Source organism: Vicugna pacos, chromosome 11 (genome assembly GCF_048564905.1).
Source record: "Vicugna pacos chromosome 11, VicPac4, whole genome shotgun sequence".
Lineage (NCBI taxonomy): Eukaryota > Metazoa > Chordata > Mammalia > Artiodactyla > Camelidae > Vicugna > Vicugna pacos.
This window is the reverse complement of record NC_132997.1, coordinates 17,612,273-17,634,940: the sequence shown is the minus strand read 5'-3', so window position 1 is coordinate 17,634,940 and position 22,668 is coordinate 17,612,273. Positions and strand designations below refer to the sequence as shown.

The 22,668-nt window shown below is 42.2% G+C and overlaps 2 pseudogenes; both read right to left on the bottom strand.

Annotated features, from left to right (window-relative positions):
• Positions 1 to 669: 669 nt before the first annotated feature.
• On the bottom strand, positions 670 to 8,900 carry LOC102531780 (cyclin-dependent kinase 16 pseudogene; annotated as a pseudogene).
• Positions 8,901 to 9,031: 131 nt separating this feature from the next.
• LOC102537635 (cyclic AMP-dependent transcription factor ATF-5 pseudogene) overlaps positions 9,032 to 22,668 on the bottom strand; it is an 81,349-nt pseudogene continuing 67,712 nt past the window's right edge.

The following is a 22,668-nucleotide window of genomic DNA, read 5'->3' as shown; positions in this document are numbered from 1 at the left end:
TTTCTGATTGATTTCAATATTTTTCTTTGACTTTAGTTTCAACAATTTGACTATGATTTGTCTAAGCATGGAATTTCTTTGAGTTTATCCTGTTTAGGGTTTGTTCAGCTTCCTGAATCTATAGGTTTATGTGGTTTGCCACACGAATGAATTTTAGAGATGTTATATGTTGAAATATATTTTTTCAGTACTGAACTTGTTCTGCTGTCCTTCTGGGACTCTGGTGGCAAGAATGTTATGCCTTTTGCTATTTTCTCACCGGTTCCTCTGGCTCTGTTAACTTGTCTTAAATATCTTTTTCCAGGTTAAATAATTTCTATTGATCTATTTTTCAGTTCCACTGACAATTTCATCTGTTATGCACTTTGTGCTTTTGAGCTCATTTAGTGAGTTTTATACTTCAGTTATTTTATTTTTCAGTTCAAATATTTCCTTTTGATTTTTTTTTAAGGAGCGATGAGAGCTTTGTTAGCACCCAGCAGACAGGCCAATGGGTGGGCTGAAAGGCCAATGGTCAGGTGTTCGCACAGGCAGCAGGGGACAAGTGGGAAGGTGAGCATGCGTCAGGTAGGTAGGCAGGCAGCAAGCAGGAAGGATGCAGCTGGGGGCTGCCCTGTGAGGGGTGTGGCATCCCTCCAGCTGCTGCCTGCTGGGGCCTCAGTCTGTGGCTTAGAACTCGGTGTCCACCACCTGGAAAGCTGGCCTGCCTTAGGCATTGATGAAGACCGAAGCCTGGCCTCCTTTTGTAGCTGGATCTCCTCTCGTGCAAACATGGAAGTAGTTTCAGGAGGTTTGTGGATGCGCTTCCACAGACTGAGGAAGAACAGAAGTTTCATGGCATCCTCTGCGGAGAACCAATTGGGAACTTCAAGCTGCAGCAGCTTGGTGAGGAGGTCAGCCCCGTCGCTGTCAAGTCTACAGCAAGGACAAGGGGACTGGGGATAGCAGTAAGTCTTGAACTCTTCACTGAACAGGATGCCTGGCCACCTCCCCTCAGTTGGGTTCCCAAGACGCGGAAGATGAAGTGCAGCTGTTCCTCCACCGTGGAGCCCGGGAAGAGGGGCCGGCCCGTGGCCATCTCATAGAAGTTGCAGCCCACACCCCACATGCCAATCTGAGAGGGGTAGTCCGTGGACCCAAGCAGGATGTTGGGGGCCGGTACACAGCGTTACAACCTAATTGGAGTAGGTCCTCATTGGAACTGACTCCAACTGGGCCAGGCCGAAGACGGCCAGCTTGAGCTCTCCTCTCTCGTTGATGAGCAGGTTCTGGGGCTTGACGTCTCGGTGTAACACCTACTGCCGGTGGCAGCAGACCAGGCCGCGGAGCAGCTGGAACAGGAAGAGTTTCGCATTGTGCATGTTGATGACGTTCCCACAGCCATCCGGGTGCTGCGTCAGGTCCTTGTCCAGGTACTCAAAGACAAGGGTGAGCGACTTCTCTGAGGATAATGTCGTTTAGTGGGATGATGCTGGCGTGTTTGAAGTCCTTGAGCAGGGACGCTTCCCAGATGGCGGTGCAGGGCGCCCCCTCTTCGTGTTCAGTCTGATCTCCCTGGGCGCCACAAGGTTGTCTGTGAGCTTGCTTTTGCCTTTGCAGAGGGTGGCATATGTACCCTTTCCCAGCTTGTCCAACTTGATGTAGGTCTCCAGTTTCCCAAAGTCGATCTCAGGCAGGCTGACACGGCGGGGGGGGGGGGCAGCCGAGGGGCTTGTCAAAGACGGGGATATTGGGGTCAACTTCTCAAGGGAGCCATCGGGCAGCCGGATGGGGGCTGCTAGTGATGGGCGCTTGTTGACGTCCTCCGTGGAGATCTTGCACGGGGGTGAGGGGGTGAGGGGGGTGAGGGGTGGGGGGGTTGCGCATGCGCACCCTCCCTGGTGCCTGCCCCTCCCGCGAGGGCGCGGCGGAAGCCTGCCCCCTCTCCCCGGCGACCCCACCTTCCAGTCCCCGTGTACAACCTCTGGTGCGGAGCTGGGCGGGCCGCGTCCAGAGCGGGGCTCCCCAGGGGCAGCACGTGTGGGGGTCTCTCCACGGTCACCGCCGCCGCTCTCACCCAGGCCTGTCTGTTCAGGGGCACCACTGGTCTTGTCTACACCTCGGCCCCCTCGGAGTGTCACTGACAGCCGCCTTTTGATCTTCTTCAGCCGATCCGCGGCGCCCGGCGGGGGCGCGCGAGCCACCTCAGCGCCGCGGGGCCGGCAGGGAGGGCTGAGGCCGCGCGACCTCCTTCCCCTCCTGTTCGCCGCAGGCGCCCGTCCCAGGGGTCTTAGGCGTGGCTGCCGGGCCGGGCCGCCGCCCGCTGAGGAGGAGGCGGCGGTGGCGGCGGCGTCCCGCTCAGCCGGCCCTGAGCTCGGCCGCAGGAGTCCGGGAGCTCGCTGGCGGCGCGCGCTTCAGGGCCGACCGCTGGCGGAGACGCGGCGGACCCCCTTCTGATCCTTCTTTATACCTCATTTCTCAGTCCTCCAACCTATCTATTAATTTGAGGAGTGCTTGCAATTTCTCGTTAGAATATTTTAAATAACTTTCTATTTTAAAATCTTTTTCAGGTAATTCTATTAACTTTGTCATATCAATGTTGATGTTTGTTGATCGTCTTTTCCCGTAAGAATTGAGAGTCTCCTGTTTCCTCATATGCTGAGGAATTTTGGACTGCTATATTCATGCTTTCATACACTGAGGTTTTTTTTTTTTTAATCCTTTGAATATGTTGGTATATTTGTTTTGGCAAGAAATTTACCTGGTTAAATTCAGGCCACAGGTTTCAGCCCGTCTTCTTTGGCTCTGGGTTGAATGTTAATTCAATTTCAACGCTTTTGCAGAACTATTCAGATGTCTCCCACAAGTGCACGTCCAGCGGCCGGCTGGGTCTGACCAGAAGTCTTTCTGATAATCAGGTTTTACAAGTCTTTATTATACTGATTAGTATCAGGTCCAGACATGCACACAAAGTTTGGGATTAAATTTTCTAAGATTATTTAAAAATTTACTGAGATTTCTTTCATGAGGGCTCCCCTCATCGTAACCTCCCCAGTACACTTCATGTCCCTGGAGTACCTCTTTCAGGTTCTGTATTCAGAAACACAGGGCCGTAGTTATTCTGTGCTGCTTACTTTTGTGACCAAGAGGTGACAGGACCAGAGGATAAAAAACAGGGTAACTTTACCAGAGATTTGGTGGTACTTTAAATTCTGGTCTTCTTTCCAGTTGTCCTGCTGTTACTCAGTTTGCAGAGTCTTCTAACAGCTGCTCTGTGCATTCTGTCTCAGAGCTGCACTCAGTGGTACAGACAGGGTGGAACATGTTTTCTCCAGCTTACCTGAAACTGACTCCCAGAATTATTTATTTACTTTTTATTTCTGCATATTACCTGCACCCAATCTTGGCCTTCTAGTTTCTGAATACTTCTGGTCTTGACTCATTTTCCTTCTTCCCCATTCAATGCCTAATACTCAGTCACTGTGTTATTAAATGACATTAATTCCTTTTATTTGGTAACTGCTTTGCCTAGCCTCACTCCAAGTTCAAAGGGCAGACTCACTGAGATTTGGGGGAAATGCCTGGTAACTACTGTCCTGCGTTGGTTAATTAGAACATCAACAAGATTACAAAGCAATATTTTATGATTTCCCATTGGCATGTTTCACAGAAAACATTTTCAAGTTGAAGTAAATAATGGAAAGAAGTACTCGCTAACAAATTAATTACCTGTTAGTTTATCACTAGAGGGACTGGCAAGGTAGAAAATAAATTTATTACTTTTTATCTTAAGCTTAAGTAGACAGAGAATTTCTGTGTGCAGCTCCTTACATGTGGTGTTCAAGGACGACAAGTTCCCTATGAAGAAGCCCTGGGAAATTCTCTGAAAATGTTCCATCACAGTTTCCACTAGCTAGTTCTGCTCGTGGCCCTCAGAGCCAGCTACACACAAAGTAGGGAAATGTGAATAAACTTCCTCTTTCCTCTCTCTTCTGCCTCTTCAGACTTTCTATCTCCACCTCCTACAAACGTCTCAATTCTAACAAGCCCTTCTCTTGAGCCTACTTCCTGCTAGATTTATTTAATTATATTCCACTTCATTTCTGGATGTAAAACAGCCTATTATTTCCTCAGCTTCTTTTCCCTCACTGCTAATCTTCTTGAAAGACTGACATACTCTTCCCAGAAGAGAACTGGAATGATGTCAAAGGAATGAAATATTACGTTGGTTCTCGAAGTGTGGTCCCTTTACCAGTAGCAATACAGCACCTAGTAACTTGTTATAAAGGCAAATTCTTGAGTCCCACCTATAGAATCAGAAACTCTTCAGGTGCAGTCCCACAATCTGTGTTTTAACAAGCCCCCTAGGTGATACTGATGTACACAAAATTTGGGAACCATTGTAAATAGGGAGTTAATAATGGCCTGGTACTGGTAGAATGAAGGGGAAGGGTGTGGTCCGCATGTGGGTTGCTTGTCAAATTGTGAGGACTTATTGAATTGGTTATTCCATGCTTGAAATAAGTCTTGTCACTAGCACCCTGAGTGGCTGTGCGAAGTGCAGGAAGGGAAAGCAAAGTATAAATGGTGGGTGCGAAGGGCTGACAGCACCCAAAGTGTCTTTCATCTCTTCCTTCTCCATCTGGTGGCCTGCAGACTGTTCTCCCCAGCTACTGTGAACATTTTGGCAATTATTCCAAGGGGCATTTTTGTAATAAAAACCCACTCATTGTTCCTCCAGGGTTTTTCTCCTTCAGTGGCCCTGGTAGCACTAGGCAAACACATTTTTAATGACCAGAATTCACAGATATGGTATTATCCTCCTCTCCATGTATGATGTCAGTAATCCACTGAGACATCCTGGCTGGCTTTTTACAGTCCTTAACATCACATAAATTTTGATTCAGCCAAATAGGTTTCCTTAACATAATACAGTTATTTCAGTATTATAAGATAATCATAAATCTGAATCATTATGTCTTGTGATGGACACAGAACTATATGTTGCACCATAATTTATAATTGAACAAAGTTGGTTCTTCTTAACAAAGCATTCTTTGATATCACTGAATCATCAAGAGAAATAAGGAAATGGTGATTGGCTAAACAAAACTTCTATTGTAAGAAAAAATCTTTCTTCAGAGAAATATTGAGCAAATGGAATATATGTTCATGACAGTACTGAAATTGATCCCAGTTATCCTACATTGGCGTTTCCATCTAAACATCATGAAAATACAGGATAAAAAAGTGTGTGTGTGTGTGTGTGTATATAAATATATACACACACACACACACACATACATATAAATAAATACACTACAATTCACTATCAATAGAAACACCAACCCCTGGAAAACACTCAATATTTTCTGGAAGTTTCCTCACTGTTATCAAACAAGAGATAAATTTATTTGAACATTAGTGTCAGGGAGAAATTTCTGTAGTTAGCTTGTAAGTATCTATGCACTGTGCACTCTTCTTCCCATTAGAGTAGCAGGAAGAGTTTTACAATGGGTAATTTTTTTCACAAATATATGCTCACAACTCAAAAGTTGATTATAATTGACCCTTGAATAATGCAGGAGTTAGGGGCACTAATCCTCCTTGCAGCCAAAAGTCTGTGTGTAACTCAGAGTTGGCCCTCCATATACCTGGTTCCTCCACATATGTGGTCCCCCTTTGGTAGACTCAAGCAACCTCAGGTCATTTGGTAATGTAGTATTTAATACTGAAAGAAATCCCTGAATAAGTGGACTCATGCAGTTAAAATCCACAGTGTTCAAGGACTGACTGAATAATGCTTTGTTTTAGAAGATTGTCTTTATAAATAACAAACTTTGATTTCAGTTTTTGTAAGTACTTTATATTTTGAGAAAAATTATGTATTTGCTCATAATTTATATTAACATTTTCAGCTTGTTTTATCCTTTATTTTTTCCATTTCTCTTTTTTGGGGGCTGTGATTTACCTTTACTGAAAAGACACAGTTGGTAAGTTTAAAGTTTGATGGGTTTGACAAATGTATACACCTATGTAACCACCACCTTAATTAAGATACACAGCATTTCTACAACAAAAACTGTTCGCTTCTCTCTTTTCCCAGTTACTGCCTTGCACCCAGAGAGAAAAACCACTGTTCTGGTTTTCATTATCACATATTAATCTTGTCTTTCAAATTTTATATAACTGGAATTATATAATACGTACTCTTTGTGTCTGGCTTGTTTAACTCTGCACTTTTTGAGATTCCTCTATGTTATTGTATGTGTCAGTAGTTGATTTCATTTTATTACTAAGTAGCAATTAATTTCCACGACTAATGATTTTACCCACCTTTTCATACATATTTTGACAGTCATTTATTTTCAATGTTGAAGTATTGATAGAAATATATCCCCCATCTCTGTATTGGGCTGAGTGGTTTCTTACTGAATTATCAGTGTTCTTTATATGTTTCAGATGTAAGTTCTATATCAGATATGTGTTTTGGAAATATTCTCACGAAATCTCTGGCTTATCTTTATTTTCTTAAGAAGTTTTTGCAACAGGCTTAAAATAACAAAGATTTACTACTTCTCTATCCTGTGGTTTTGAAATCTTGGTGATTTTCCTCCTGGTCTTGCCTAGGGTCACTTCTGTGGCTTAAATGGAAATGAAACACCCAAAAGAACCTACTTGTGAACCTAGAAGTTGACGCCATCACCGTGTGTGCCCCAAGGAGGCCTCTCCTCTTCTAGAAAGCTAGTGTGAATTTCTGCAAAACTTGGAGGCCTCAAGATCCTAAGAGAGTGAAAGCAGAAGGTGTGATGCTTCTGAAGTCCCAGTATCAGAAGAAATGTAATATTAGTTGTGTTGCATTCCATATTTACTCCTTTTATGATTCCTTCTTCACTCCTGGTATTTCAAGTTTCCTTCTGGTGTCACTTCCCTTCTGCCTGAAGAACTGCTTTTGGGAATTTTTATGAGCAGCTCTACTGGCAACAAAATTTCTTACTTTTCATTCATCTGAGAATGTCTTGACTTCACCTTTATTCTGGAAGGACAGCTTTGCTAAATGCAGAAATCTGGAGTAATATATTTTTTTTCTTTCATTGCTTTAAAAGTGTGCCACTTCCTTCTGGGTTCCGTGGTTTCAATTGAGATAGCTACTGTTCTTCCTTGTAACTAGTTCACCTTTTCTCTTTTACTACTTTTGAGAGTTTCCCTTTATCTGTAGTTCTCAGAAGTTTATTTCTGGTGTGTCTTGATATGTATTTCTGTTTGGGGTTCACACAGCTCCTTGTACCTATAAATTTATGTCTATTATTTCTTTGAAAACTATTTCAGTCCCACATTTTTCTCTTTTCCTTTTGGGACTCTGCTGATACAAATGTTAAATTTTTTGTTATTTTTCTACAGGTGATTCCCTGTGATTCTATTAACTTCTTTCAGTCTATTTTCTCTCTGTTGTTCAGTTTGGGTTATTTTCACTGTTCTGTCCTGTCTTCAAGTTCCATTATTATTTGCCCTGTGATAGTAATTCTGAATATTGATCATTGGCCTCTCTGGTGGATTTTTTATTTTGGTTAATGTAATTTTTAGTTCTATAATTTCTATTTGATTTTTTTATATCCTCCATTTCTTTGCTTAGATTTTCTATGATAGATTAGAAAATCAGTATTTATATTAATTGATTCAGGAAAGATCATCAGGAGATGCTAAAATTAATGGATAAATGCTTGAGGAAACAGGGTTTATACATAGTGTCAAAGTTTTGCCCCAGAAAACAATGACTAATTACTTATTAATTGATAAAGTACTTACACATATCAGTTAATAAATAAAAATACTTATTAACTAACTTTAAAGTGGAGTAACCTCACTGACATCATCTTAGCCAAGTGACAAAAGTTAACATCATCAGTCAGAGACACATGAATATCATGGGTCTTTGTTATGTTGCACTGAAAAGACCACAGGTTGACTTCTTTAATATTCTGGCCCAAAATGCATACGCTTAATCTGATCATACAAAAATATAAAACAAATCTAAATCAAAGGAAATTATATGAGATGAATGACCAGAACTCTAAAAATGTTAAGATCATAAAAGATAATCAAATATTAGGGAAATCATTCCAAATTAAAGGTAACTAAAAATATATGACAAATAGATCAATGTATGATCCTGAATTGGATCCTGGAATGGAGACAGAAGGGTGAAAAAGAAGTCCATTTTTATTTATTTGTTTTGTTTCTTTGTTTTGTTTTTGCTATAAAGAACATGGTTGGGAAATCAGAAAACCTGAATGGGTCTGTGGATTAGATGGTGGTACTGTATGAATACTAATAATGTCCTGATGTTAATGGCTGTGCTGTAATAGGGGAGTGTGTTCGTCTCCTAGTACAGTCATAATTTACTGTCAAAATATTACAGATTGAGTTCCTTAAACAATAGATTTTTTTTCCAGAGGAAATGCTTCATTTTATTTCCACTCACAATTCCCCAAAAATGATCAGTCCCTACCCCTCCCTCACCTTGATGTGGCCCTCTCCCCAACAACTTCACACAACACTGATTTTCTCCCAGAGCTAAAATGAACACCCAGTCACCAATTACGGCTGTTCTCCACCCAGCCCACCTCCCCATCTGCCTGTATATCCACCTGCTCTGCGAACTTGGCCACCTTTTGGTTCCATCCCCCAAATGTAGTTCCCCAAGGTCACCTGGCTTGTTTGGCTTACATTCTATGGGCACCATTCTTAGAACTTTTCTTGGCTTAGTCCCCAGATGGTTCCCCTGTCCTCCTATGCATCGTCATTCTGCAGAGCTTCCTGGCCTCATTTCCCTATTTGGGAGACTAAGTTTCCAAGATCTCCCCTGCTCCCCAAGTTCCCTGTGGGGCTCTGTTCCTCAGCTGTTACATATGGATGTACATGTTGACTGAGGCCAAACATGCCTTGATTCTGGGGAGAGAAGAAGGGGGCCAATTCAGAATGGACAGGAGAGGAGACAAGGATCAAAGGGGAGAGAGAAAGGGGGGGTGGGAGGAGGGAGGGAGGGGTTTGACGGGAAGCTGGATGGAGGGGGATGGCAGCGGGATGGACCCTCCCACCTCAGCCCCAGAAAGACAAGGGAGCCAGAGCGGAAGACAAGCTCCCCCTACCGCACAAAGCCCCTGCCTGGCTAGCTGTTCCGAGTCCCCTTGCTTCAAGCCTTGTACACATAGATGAGCAGCCCCTTGACATACTGGATTTCCCTCTCCGCCTACTCAGCCGTCTCCCTCAGCTCCTGGTTCCGCGCCTCCAGCCCCTGGCACCCGCCCTCCAGGGCCTCGCCCTCTGGGCGCTTTCTCTGCAGGTACTTCAGAGTCGCTGACGTGTTCTGGTCCCTCTCCTTTTGCTCATGGTCCCCGTGAGCGGTGGCAGGATTGGGGTAGGGGGCTGGGCGAGAGGGTGGACGTGGACAAAGGGGTTGCTGGGATGGGGGCCGGGTTGCCAACCCAGAGTCCCCTGGCCCAGCCTCCCTGCAACAGTAGATGGCTAGCAAGTCAAGGGTATCCAGGGCAGGGGCCTGGGGGAGGTCAAAGGTGAGAAGGGGAGGGGCGGTGGCAGCAGCGGTTTCGGACTTGGGGATGATGGTGGGAGGAGGGAGCATCAAGGAAGGAGTCTTCCATCTGCTCAAGTTCCTTTATAGGAGGGAGACCATAGCTTCCAGATCTGGAAAGATGAGGGGAGGGCACCTGAGGGCAAGGGGGCTCCAAAGGGGGAAGGGCTGTGAAGTCGACCAGCTCGGTCATCCAATCAGTGAAGCCATCATCTACCAGGGGATCTCCCCAAACCGGAAGCCCGCCCACCAGGGCTCCCCCAAGGACCTCATAGGGGCCCAGGGGGGCAGGGGCCGGGGGGGGGTTCCCATAGTCCATGAGCCAGCCCAGCCCGCTAGCTGGGACCAGGGTCCTGTCCAGGTCCAGCCTCAGGGTCGCCAGGAGTGACATGGCTGTGGTGCGGGTGCTGGGCACGGATGGCAATGAAGGAGGCTACGCCAACAGCTGGGAGGAGATTCTGGAAGTTGCTCAGCTGGGCGAAAACAGGCACCAAGGCAAAAGTGGAGGACTCCATGGCTGCAGAAAAGAGAGGCAGCGGCGGTCTCAGGTGAAGAAAGAAGGCAGGATCCGCGAGCACAGGCACGCAAGCGTGGAGACTGGCCTGGGGCGCAGAGGGGCCGCAGCCGCAGAGCCATGGCCGGGGCTGTGAGGCGGAGGTGTTGTCGTGGTAGCAGGAGGAGAGACCTTCATCTGAGGATGGGGAACGAGGCAGCCCCAGGGACTGGGAACAGATATAAACAACAGAAATTTAATTACTCACTGTTCTAGGGGCCAGAAGTCCAAGATTAAGTTGCCAGCAAGGCTGATTTCTCATTAGACTTCTCTTCCTATTTTGCATCCATCTTATTGTGGCCCCAACAAGCCCTTTCCTCAGTGAGCATGGACGCTCCTGCTCTCTCTTCCTCCTCTTATAAGGTGTCAGTCCTTTTGGATTACGGTCCCACATTTATGACCTCCTTTAATCTTAATCGCCTTCTTAATGGCTGTGTTATCAAATGCAGTCACGCTGAGGGTTAGGGATTCAACATATGGACTTGGGGGAAACACAGTTGAACCCATTACAAAGTGTCCTTGGTTTTAGGAAATAAATACACACTAAAATATTTATAAGTAAGAAGACAGCATGTTTGCTATATAACTTAGGGAAAAACTGGAGAGAATATAAAAATAAAAAGTGATAATATCTTAACAATTGGGGAACTGAGATGAACTGTATATACTTCTTTGTACAATACTTTCAACTTTACTGAAAGGTTTCAATTATTTCAACATAAAAAGGTAATGGAAAATGACACATAGATTTCTCTCCATCCATTGCTTCTACCAAAAGTGATCCAATGCATTCAGATTCTCAAGCTTTTAGCTTTATTTTCATATACAAGCCATGAGCTTATAGAAGACAAGCCAGTCTTACCAGTTTACCCCAGGTTGCTGAGCAGAGAGTATAAAGCCAAGAGGATGGACTTAGTCATTGAACTCCTCCCAGAGTTACTTTTCTATCACAAATCAAATGGCTTCCTGAAGCTGGATCCAACTAAAATGATATGTTTTTCCATTGGGCTATTTATCTGTTCTTGCACAAACTGCCTAATTGTTTACCTTTGTAAGTATTGACTCTTGTATATTCTCTAATTCTATTGTCTCTATTCTCTTTATGGTAATTTGTCAAGATTGTCTTGGCCATTCTTGGTACTTAAACTTCTGTACAAATTTTAGAGTCAGCTTATTAATTTCCATTAAAAAAATACCTGCTGGGATTTTTATTGCAACTGCATTGAAACTGTAGATCAATTTAAGAAGAACTGACATTTTTACAATACGGAATCTTTTTAATATGTGATTATAGGATGCTCTGCCACGCTAACTGAGATAGTCTTTTATTTCAATAATGTGCTGTAGTGTTCTCTGTAGAGGCTTCACGTGTCTTTTACAGATTTATCCCAAGCTATTTGTTGTATTCTGATGAGACTATGACTACTATTATTTAAAATTGTTATTCTGTAATTTTTTTGTTGCTACATATAGAAATACAATTGGTTTCTGTATGTTATGTATCAGGCAACTTTAGTAAATTCACTCTTGGATTTTCTTTATAAACAATATCATCTGTGGGGTTGAGAGTTTTATTTATTTCTGGTTTTATATATTTTTCTTTACTTGATTTATTACAGTGAGTAAGACCTTCATTATAAATTATAGAAGTGGTACTTGTCTCAGTCCTAATCTCAGGGGGAAGAATTCAGTATCTCATCATCAGATATGATGATTCCTTGAGATTGTTTTATTGTTGCTGTTACTATAGTTCAGATTAAGGAAATTCACTTTTGTCCATATTTTACTAAGTATTTCTTAAAGAAATTTTTTTTGAGTTATAGTCAGTTTACACTGTTGTGTCGATTTCCAGTGCAGAGCACAATTTTCAGTTATACATGAACATACATATAATCACTGTCACATTCTTTTTCACTGTGAGCTACCACAAGATCTTGTATATATTTCCCTGTGCTATACAGTATAATGTGGTATCTATTCTACATATGCCTGTCAGTATCTACAAATTTCAAACTACCAGTCTCTCCCTTCCCACCCCCCACCCACCGGTAACCACAAGTTTGTATTCTATGTCTATGAGTCTGTTTCTGCTTTGTATTTTATGTTCATTTGTCTTTTTCTTTCTTTTTTCTTCATCTTTTTTTTTTAGATTCCACACACAAGCGATCTCATATGGTATTTTTCTTACTTTTTCTGGCTTACTTTACTTAGAATGACATTCTCTAGGGACATCCATGTTGCTGCAAATGGTGTTATGTTGTCATTTTTATGGCTGAATAGTCTTTCATTGTAGAAATATACCACATCTTCTTTATCCAGTCATCTGCTGATAGATATTTAGTCCATTTCCATGTCTTGGCTATTCTAAACAGTGCTGCTGTGAACATTGGGGTGCAGATGTCTTTTTGAAGTAGGGTTCCTTCTGGATATATGCCCAGGAGTGGGGTTCCTGGGTCATATGGTAAGTCTATGCCTAGTCTTTTGAGGAATCTCCATACTGTTTTCCACAGTGGCTGCACCAAACTGCATTCCCACCAGCAGTGTAGGAGGTTAGGATTAGGGTTAGTTTTTTTATTAATGAAAAGGTGCTAAATTTTATGAGATTCTTCCCCCACATTTGCTATAATTATGTAGTTTTCTGCTCTTCTTTCTTAATATGGTAAATTATATTGATTGACTTTGAATCTTAAATCTACCTTTTATTCCTTGGACAAAGCTAACTTGTATTATTTGAAATATGCCTTATTTGATATGCCAATATTTTGTTTGAGGCTTTATGTTTCTATATTTACCAGGTGTATTATTCCATAATTTTCCTTTTTCTGGTAATATTCCTGTCAAGTGTGTTATTAAGACTATGATAAGACTTTTTTAAGGTCAGCATGTGATCAACTGTGGTAGATGTTCCATGTGCACTAGAAGATAAAACTACTCTATGACTGTTGGATGCAGTGTTCTATGTGTAAATGTTTAAATATATGGAATATTTATACCATAAATATTCTATAGCATTACTGATATTTTTGTTCTGTCAATTACTGAGAGAGTTTTTTAAATCTCCATTTATGATTTTAGATTTAATTTTAACTTTGAGAGCTGTTGCTCAGTATATTTTTAGGCAAATTTAGAATTTTATATCTTCCTGTTAAATAAAATCAATAAATGTATTCACTAAGGTTGCAGGATACAAAATCAATATATGGAAATCTTCTGCATTGCATTACTATAGGCTAATGACAAACTCAGATTGAGCAAAATTAAGAAAACAATCCCATTTACAATTTTATCAAAAAGAATAAAATACCTAGACTAAAATTAGCCAAGGAGGTAAAAGACACTTTAAACTTAAAACAATAAGACATTGATGAAAGAAACTGAAGAAGACACAAGTAAATGAAAATATATTTTGTGTCCATGGATTAGAAAATTATATTATTAAAATGTCCATAGTACTGAAAGCAACCTACATATTTAATGCAAACTTGATCAAAATCCCAATGGCATTTTTCACAGAAATAGAACAAACAATTCTAAACTTGGTGTGGAGATATGAAAGACCTCAAATAACCAAAGCAGTCTTGACAAAGAAGAACAAAGCTGAAGGATCATGAGACTTGATTTCAAATATACTATAAAGCTCTACTAATCAAAACAGTATGGAAAAGCAGCCTACAGAATGAGAGAAAATAATTGCAAATCATGTATCTGATAAGGCGTTATATCCAAAATATATGAAGACCTCCTACAACTCAGTAACAACAACAACAAGCCCCCCAAATAATTGAATTTAAAGTGGGCAGAGGATCTGAACAGATATTTTGCCGAAGAATATGTACAATTAAACAACATGTACATGAAAATATCCTCAACAGCACTAACCATCAGGGAAATGCAAATCATAACCACAGTGAGATGCCACTCACACCTGTCAGAGTGGCTTTTACCAAAAAGACAGGAACTAGTACTGGCAACGATGTGGAAAAAAGGGAACACTATGCGCTGTTGGTGGGGATGTACATTGATACAACTATTACAAAAAACAGAATGGGGGTTCCTTAAAAATTAAAACTAAAATCACCATATGATCCAGCAATCCTACTTGTGGGTACATTTTCCAAAGAATTAAAATCAGGATCTGGAAGAGGTATCTGCAGCCCATGCTCACAGCAGCAGAATTCATTACAGCCCAGATGTAGAAACCTCCTAAATGCCCATCCACAGAGGAAGGAATAAAGAATGGGAGATATGTAGGTATGTGTAAATATACATGTAAATATGTGTATGTGTGCATATATATATATATATACATAATGTGTATCTAATTGTGTATGTATGTGTATGTATGTATGTGTAATATATAAAGTGTATATGTGTATGTATATATATATATTTGTTATATTATATATATATATAATTATGTGTGTGTGTATATATATATATATATATATATATAATTAAGCCATGAAAAAGAATGAAATCTTGCCATTTGCAACAACATGAATGGACCTTAAGGAAATTATCCTAAGAAAAATTATTCAGATAGAGAAAAAAAATCATATGATCACACTTAAATGTATAATCTAAAATTTTAAAAAGAAAAAAAAACAAGCTTATAAATACAGAGTGGTGGTTGCCAGAAGCAGAGGGTAGGGGTGTGAGTGAAATGGCTTAAGGGAGTCAAAAGGTACAAACTTTCAATACCTCCTACACTGTTGATGGGAATGCAGTTTGGTGCAACCACTGTGGAAACCAGTATGGAGATTCCTCAAAAGACTCAAATAGACTTACCATATGACCCAGCAAGGCAAGGCAATTTAAGACAAGACAAGACAAAAGACAAACATCAACTGTAATGGCCAAGGTCAGTTCTGAGAAGTTGGACTTGCTTCCTTTGTTTGAGATTTCAATGCAAAATAATAAATCATTTCTGCCTGGTTGGAACAACTTACTTCAAAGTAAGAGTTTTGTTACAAAGTTCTGCTTCTCCTAAAGGAAGTAGGAGGGCTGACAAATGAAATGGAGGTAGAAGCTGCCACTCGCACCTTCACCAAACACCCCCTCCCCATGGTAAGTGTAACAAAAGCAGCAAAGTTGAATATTAAATAGTAAAGAAGAGCAGGGGCAGAGGTGGTCAATACGCACAGCCTCACTCGGGGAAGGTGCCTGGTTCAACACCAGCCAAGATGCAGCAGCATGCTCTTCTTGGTCCAAATTTCTCATGTCCATCCTTGCCATACAGTGCAGCTGTCACTCACACTGCAGCTCATGAATCTTGACCTAACAGCTCTGACAACCGGTCCTCGAATGCTGATCCTGCTGATGGAGAACCATCCTGTCTTCTGGTTACAATCCTACTCCACAGAGTTCCTGCTGAACTGCTGACAATAACATGATGACAGCATTCCCAAGGTCCAGGCTCCCACGGACTCCCAGGGTAGTCTCCATTCCTGAAGCATCTTCAGCCACTGTCTATGTGCACTCATCCTGCAGGTCTCCAAAGATTCAGTTTTCCCCTAACCACTGAGGTCTCCTGGAGTACCTCCAAAATAAACCCACAAGACAGCACATCTGGGCCTAGGAAAGCATCTCCAACATATCCTCCAGAATAATGGCTCCTCCTGGGCTGAAAGCTCACTGAGGAAGTACACTTGGGACCTCTGGCCCCACTGACAGGATTTCCAACTTTGTAATTTTTTGAGCCTTTACTACACTTAACTTCATGTTAATATACAAAGTAAAGCAAAGCAAAACACAGCACCCTTCATTAATTCAAATGCATTTTGCTTTGTGGGTGTGCTAACATGAACCCTCACGTCTCTGACACTTATTGACATACCAGACTGTGAAACCAATGTTTAGCGGTACACACTGTGGGAAATGCCGGTCTGACGGCAAGACGGTGGTCAAGAGGTCAAAGACCTAGGTCTGGCTCTATGTCTGTGTGTGTGACTTAGGGCAACTTTTATATGCTGTGTATCTCTTGTCTATAAAGTGGGGAAAATAACACTTGTCCTAACTGCCTCATAGAGGAATTGTAATGGATACAATTGCTTCAAAAAGCATAGAGTACATGTGTGAGATTCTATGATGGTGCCCAGGGTAGAAGGCACGCTATCTGAGAGCTGCAGGCTGCCCAAGCTTCCTAGCGTAGGCCACAGCTGTCCCCGGTACCTTGGGAAGCCCAGGTGCTCTGTGAACCATGAAACATGCCCTATTCTTCTCTGAAGGACGAAGGAGACGCAGGCTCTCCAAGCCAGGCTGGGCTACTCAGGACAAAGCAGGGCCTGCACGGGCCCCTCTCCCGACATCTCACAGCAACAGCCCACATCAGTATCTTCAAAAATACACACGGCAGAGTTACCAGGGGAGAAGGGGCCCACTCAAATTTCATTTCCAGACCTCTTCCACCTCCTAAATGCTTCTGTGAGAGGAAGGCAGGCAAGCAATGTACAGGAGGAGGGAGAGAAGGGGAGGAGAAGGTAGGAGAGTGTGGTAGGTTGATTTGCTCACAAAACAGCAGAATGAAAAAAATGACTATGATTCCTGAGACGCTGGTCAGGAAAACACTCCAGCCCTGGCCGTGACAGCACACACTGTGTCAACTGTGCTGGAAACAGAGACTGGAGGACAGGAACCTGCACTCGGGCTCTCCACATCAGCACATTGTGCAGCAGAACTAGTGCAGAACCAGACTGGGCAAAAATAGCATCGAGGACTGGACAGTTTATTTATATACCACATGTGACAATGAATGTCAATTATGATGGCCCTGAAACCTCTGGTTCATGCTATTTGTAGCTAAAATAAATAGTGACCTTTATTACCAGTTATGTGAGATCTTTATGGTCAATTATTTCTTTTACAAGACAGTCTCAATGAATATAATGATGTCTCTTGATGGTGAAGGCACTGGGGGTTTTTATTTTTATTTTCTAGCTATATGTGTCTTGTTTGCTGCTGCTAAAAGAAAGAGCGTGTATAACTTATAAAATCAGAATGAAGCTACTTCCTTGATGGGGGGAGACCTATACTTAATACTTTTTGATGCATTCATTCAAAACATTGATTTCCTCCCAAGTGTGTGTATGACACACACACATACACACATATAGATACTTACATAATCAAATAAGATGAAGTCACAAACTATATCCTAAGATTTTTGTTTTTCCAGGAAACAATAGTTCTTTTTCTTAAGCAGGAAATGGAAAAAAACAATCATTTGATGGTAGTTTTACACAAAACCAGTAGATCATAGTGGCTGAGGAACACAAGCCTGTTGTCAGACAAACCTGGATTCTAACCCACTGCTGGCACCTAGTGAACATGTGACCTTGGCTGCATCACAAACTCTCCATGCTTTAATCACCTCCTCTGCAAAATGAGGATAATCATCATCACTTCCAAGGTGTTTTATAAGGATTAAAATGAGATAAACACACAAAGCACCTATAAATATAAAATGTGAAGCCCACATCTAGCCTCTGACTCCAGGCAAGTCAAATGCCATGTGACCTCATGTTCCCACCCAGCACCAATTTGAAGAGAACCCAGTTGTGGTATGTTTTTTAGGCAAAACACATCCAGGGCACTGGGTCTTAATGTTTATCCAACCATTATTAGCAGTAGCAACAAGAGATGCTGTCACTTGAAGGTGAAAGTCATCCAGGGCACAATCAAGCAAAATAAGTTCATCCAGAAGCTCAAGGACCAGAGCAGGACTCAGCCGTCACCTACACACACACGCACGCACACACACACACACATAGGGTGCTTTAGTTAGGCAAGACAGGGGCCTTGCTGGGATATTGCCTGGGCACCAACATTTTGAAGTCCATCAGGAGAGGGTGTTGGGAAAAATAAGAAAAAGATACAAAATATAATCAAATGTTTGGGCACTTCCCTGAAGAAAGCAGAAAGGGAGCTGGGCTTTCCCAGGGTGTAGTAAGTGGCTGGAGTGGACTGAGCACCACTGAAAACCTTAGCCGGGTTTTGTGACCCCCCCTTCCTTTATCTTGGGTAAACCCAGAAGACATAATGTTTGAAGGCAAAAAGGTGAACAAATATAGAGTGCAACAGCACACTTGTTGCTGAAACACATTCCTTCACCTTTCAAAAACAATCATGAGAACTTGCGGAGGGCTGTCCTCGTATAATAGGACAAATTGTGTTTAAATTGGGAAGCCAGCTGCTCCTTGATCAGTCATCCTTTTATCATCAACAGAACTTTAATTAGCCCCCCTCTGCTTCCTATTTTATGCCACAGATCTTAACTTTCACTTGTCTGGAACCAAACTGCAATAACTACACCCATAGTAATTAAAACAATGAACTTTTCAGACAACATGCAACTAATTCTCATTAAGTTGACTCTGGGCTATTCAAAATAGTGCCTAATTCACATCAACTATTTTCCCATAAATGACAATGTTCTATAGTAAAATTTCAACAGAAACTGTCTCCCACCCACATCTTCTTGCATGTTTTCCACTAAGAAGGTTTTCAATCTGTCTGGCTTCCATTTCCTGATTTTACTCATAAGTATGGGACCATGTCAGGTCACATGGTAACAATGGACAAATTTCAAAAACATGTTGACTTAAAAAAAAAGTTGCTGAATTATACCCATTAACAGCATTTATATAAATGTAAAGGGGATGTGACTATGTAGGATTTATGGACCCACACAGTAAGCCAAGCAGAGGGCAGGCTCCTCTAAGAAAAGGAGCCCCCAACACCCCACCGCTGGATCAGTGACTCTGAGGAGGCAGGAAGGTTTCCAGCAAGATGGGGGATATTTGTTAAAACCATGTGGAGGCACGTGCTCACTAATTATATTCGCCTCTGTGATTTTCTAGATGTTGGGGCTATTTCATCAAGTTGTTAAGAGAAAACCAAATGGAGGGTGACAGCAGCCAACAGGGAAGGAGAGTAGGCGCCCTATGCTTTCTGACCCCACCCAGGCACACACCCACCTGAGAGCTGGGGTAGCAGGGCACATGCCACCCCCAAACTCATCCTTTGAGAAAGGCTGATAACCATACATGTTCCTCAAGGGCAGGGGCCCTGCTCCCTCATCTTGAATCTCCCCATGCTAAGGACCTGAAATGTGAATATTATTTGAGTCGATCAATATCTGTCAGAAGAGGATTTCTTGTGCTGCTATTTTCTAGCCCTATAACCAAGCACGTTGAGTCAAGTTCCCTTTCCTGAAGGAATCTGAAAAGATGAGTGGGTTACCGCTCCAGACTAATGACCAGCCTGTTGAAAACTAAAGCCCTAAAGCCCCTGGCACAGAGGTTGGGATCAAACAGGTAAGGAGTGGGGCCCAGACTCCCTGTATTAGGTCATAACAGTGAGAGTCACCAGGCTTGGGAACACCGGGACTAGCTCCATGCCCCACATTTCTTTCTGTTCTCAGATTCTAAGAAAATCACTCACCTGTGTTATTCCATACAGATTCTGGTTCCATACGAGGGCAAAGTCCCAGAATATTCTTAACAAGTACCTCATCTGACAGGCAAGTTTGAGAAACGCTGTGTTAGGGTGCTTTGGGGTCATTAACATCAAATAATAAAAGGCAACTTATTAGTATGATTTTATTTAATAAGTAGTTAAGAAAGGATGTTTATAAAGTTATGGATAAGAGCCAGTTTGTTCTAAGATCAAACTTTAAATCACCACTGTTTTTCAGAAAGAAAAGCAGAAGCATCATTAGTGAATGAGGACGTGTCAACCTCATCTTTCAATTTCCTGGAAATTTCCACCCCTGCTTTCCTATTTAATATGTAGTATTTCCTTTGGACACACACACAACCAACTTCACAATGCAGGCTTTACAAGATCACTGCCCCAGATACCAAAAAGCCAGCCAGGGACTCAGTGGGGGGAGCCCTGCTGCAGCCTGACTGCACCCACTTCCATGGCTCCTGCTTTGGCAGAGAAAGGGTAATCATGTCTTGTCAATCACTGATGTCACCTCAAATTCCTTTACATTTCTGACAAGCCTTCTGACACAGGGTGGAGATGGACTTCACATTTGCTTGAGGAAATTAACAGTGCAAGGTACTTTCATGGGATCCAAGGCTCTGCACACAGTGGAGCTGACAGGAGGTCAAGTGAGCCTGACTCAGGTTAATGCAGAAGGAAAGGAGCATGAAATCCCATCCGGCAACTCCCATGGGCTGAAGGCAAAATCTGTATGACAGAGGTGCCTAGGTAAGTGCGAAACTATCCTGGCTGGTCCGTCACATCAAGGTTCACACCACATCAAACATCTTTTGGAGGTGTTTAGTGCACACGTTTAATAAGTTCCATGTTTGAGATGAGGCCAATCCAAAAAGGGGCTCCTTTCAGAGTGTGCCCAAGTGATCTGTGAACCCTCCTCCCCATCCCACAGCCAAGGGCCAGTCCTCCACATATGTTGCATCTGCTTTTCCCCTAAACCCAAGGCTGCTGTGATGTGAAGTTCTTTAAAGAATAAAAGTGGGAAAGCCCTCAGGCTAAAAACTCGATTACAATCCATAAAGTAGTGAAATCAATCAATGAGGCCAGCTTTTTTTTTTTATTAATGAAATAGGAAACTTGTCTATTTTGTAAAACTGTCGCACCTTGTGTGTGCACATGTACACGGAGTCATACTGGAAAATGGATTTCTTACTAAGTATCAGACTGGGGGAAAAATGAGAAAGCCACAAAAACAGAAAGAAAAGTAGTACTTCCCAGAGGACACGCTTCCCTCTCTAGGAAAGTCCTAGTGATGAATCCTGAGACAACGGAGCATGGCTCCACCCCCAGGTTCTCTGGAGATCTCCCAGCCTGTCGGTGAGCCCCCACTCTGCAGGCAACAGAGGGGCCTTCTTCCCTGCTCCTCGCAAGGCGGAATGACTCACCGTCCAGACAGGGAAGACTACGGGCTGGGAAAGCATGGTGTAGTAGCGTGTTTTTTGACCAAGTAACTTCTGGGCGAGTTACTTTCTTATCAAGAGAACAAACATGGTATGCCAAGCCTTCGCAGAAAATCACAGTATGATTTTAAAGAAATATTACTCAAGTCTCCATCTTTCCTTTGTGTGGGTGCAGAGTCAGCACAAGGAAACTGTGGCTCAGGCAAGTGAGAAAAAATGAATTTAAATTATGTTTACAAGTCAAGGAAAGGAGAAAAGAAGACATGCTGAACAAATCCTCTACTGGAAACATTGCTAAAGTGTTTTGGAACTGAAGATTATGCCACCACTTAAGATATTTTTGTCTACTATTTTGCCCAGCAGATTACAAAACTGCATCTAGGATTGAAAGAGCAGATTGCCTCAAGAGCAAATGACAATATTTGTACCAGGAGTGTTGGCAGCCAGCGGCACAGCTGGGTTTCTGCACAGCAATCTTCAAACTGGGGGCTCCAAGAATAACCTCACCTACTGCACCAATGCTAAAGTGCTGAATCCAAAGTCAGAAGAGCTCATTAGTCCATATTTTTTCACCACCTCCTTCCCAAATGCACGTGTACCTGCCTGACCTCCTCTGCCTGCAGAAGGCTCAGAATGAAGAAGAAAAAGAGAGTGAGAGCAGGCCAGAGTGACAAGGTCCCCAGGCATCAACAGGAGTGAATGGTCCATTATCCACAGGATGCAGGAACACAAAAAAGATGGAAAACTCCAGATGAGCCAGTTACTTACATGAATGGTTTTAATCTGCCCCTGCAAATACAAATTGAAAAATATTTATCCAAATTTCATCTCCTCTCCAAGGCTGGGTACCTTCATAAAATAACATTTTTATTAAAAGAAAGACTCGAGAATGGAGGGAGGAACTTGTACTAACCATAATAATTACTAGAATGATCCCAAAGGCAGTCCTTCTGCACCTATAGCACAACTCACTAGACAAAAACCAAATCTCTTTTAAGTGCTTAAAGAAAACAGCCACCTTTAAATAAAGGAGCCAGCACTTCCTTGTCTGTACTCACTGACTGCCAATGACGATGCGCTGGTCTTCCCCGTGCCTCTGCAATTTCTACCAAATGGTCTGGAAAGGCAAATTAAACAGAAGTCTTTGCTTAAGGAGACATTAATTATGAAACCCATCCAACTAAAGTGCTGTAGCTGGCATTCATGGCATCCTTTCCCTGTCTTTGAAAATAGCCAGGGCTTTGGCAGTGGAAATGGGTCTCTTTTTTTTTTTTAATTTTTTACTGAATTATAATAATTTTACAACGTTGTGTCAAATTCCAGTGTAGAGCACAATTTTTCAGTTATACATGAACATACATATATTCATTACCACTTTTTTCTTTTGCTGTGAGCTACCACAAAATCTTGTGTATATTTCCCTGTGCTGTACAGTGTAATCTTGTTTATCTATGCTGCATACGCCTGTCAGTATCTACAGATTTTGAACTCCCAGTCTCTGTCTTTTCTACGTAGGCTGACCTCCAAGCAAATCATAGGGTCTTCCACGCCAAAGAGAACAACAAATGGACAAACTTTTTTAGATTAGGACATTGCTTTTCAAACTACATAATGCAGAGTACAGAATACTGTATCATGTT